Source organism: Etheostoma cragini, unplaced genomic scaffold (assembly GCF_013103735.1).
Source record: "Etheostoma cragini isolate CJK2018 unplaced genomic scaffold, CSU_Ecrag_1.0 ScbMSFa_2165, whole genome shotgun sequence".
In the NCBI taxonomy this organism is placed as follows: domain Eukaryota; kingdom Metazoa; phylum Chordata; class Actinopteri; order Perciformes; family Percidae; genus Etheostoma; species Etheostoma cragini.
The window spans coordinates 72,587-73,842 of NW_023266297.1; the positions used below are offsets into that span (position 1 = coordinate 72,587).

Genomic DNA, 1,256 nt, shown 5'->3' on the forward strand with positions numbered 1-1,256 from the left:
CAGAGTAACTATATCTTTGGATAATGCGTCACGGAGGTGCTTGGGTCCGAGAGCAATAACTTCAGTTTTATCTGAGTTCAACATTAAAAAATTACAGGTCATCCAGGTTTTAATATCCTGAAGGCACATCTGAAGTTTAGCTAATTGATTAGTTTCATCCGGCTTGATTGATAGATATAACTGAGTATCATCTGCATAACAATGAAAGTTTATGGAGTGTTTCCTAATAATACTGCCTAAAGGAAGCATGTATAAAGTGAACAGGATTGGACCGAGCACAGATCCTTGTGGGACTCCATGACTAACCTTGGCGTGCACAGAGGATTCATCGTTAACATGAACAAACTGAGATCGATCTGATAAATAAGACTTAAACCAGCTTAGAGCAGTCCCTTTGATGCCAATTAAATGTTCCAGTCTCTTTAATAAGATATGATGGTCAATGGTATCAAATGCAGCGCTAAGATCTAATAACACAAGTACAGAGACAAGTCCTTTGTCTGATGCAATTAGGAGGTCATTAGTAATTTTCACAAGTGCTGTCTCTGTGCTATGATGAACTCTAAATCCTGACTGAAAATCCTCAAATAAGCTGTTGCTATGCAGAAAGTCGCACAGCTGTTTGGCGACTGCTTTCTCAAGAATCTTAGAGAGAAATGGAAGGTTAGATTAAGTGTTTAACTAACAAACAGAGCATGTCTTAACTAACAAATGTAATAAAAAAGGTATTTTAGATTTGACACAGTGATAACCTTTTCACCCACAACAACACCCTAATCTATTAAACACCAAACATAAACAACCAAATAAGAGTCCATGTAAGCTTACCGATGATGTGAAGCCTGTCACAATCGAAATCCCATATCCTCACAGTGTCTGCTTCTGCCGTCTTAGTCCAATGCACACCAGTCAAATGACTGATGCGTGTATTTGTAACACGTTGATTAAACCAGGCGCGAGCGTCTGATTGCCCGATTCAATCCACCTGGTCAAGCGGGCGCGCGCAGTCACGTGCGGGCCGTCGAACAGGACGCGCGCAGGAGTCATTTGCGGGGCGGCGTGCAGAGGAGAAAGCGAGCAGGTGAAGGAACTGGATCGCCGACGGGAGACAGCCACACCCCCGCCAGATCAGCGAGACAATAGGTCTATAGTTGGCTAAAACATCTGGATCAAGGTTTGATATAGGTCTATAGTTGGCTAAAACATCTGGATCAAGGTTAGATATAGGTCTATAGTTGGCTAAAACATCTGGATCA

The 1,256-nt window shown here is 42.1% G+C and overlaps 1 protein-coding gene across 1 annotated transcript in view; it reads left to right on the forward strand.

The window, feature by feature from the left end:
• LOC117940308 (macrophage mannose receptor 1-like) overlaps window positions 1-1,256 on the forward strand; it is a 20,178-nt gene that overhangs the window by 17,647 nt on the left and 1,275 nt on the right. The window lies entirely within an intron of this gene.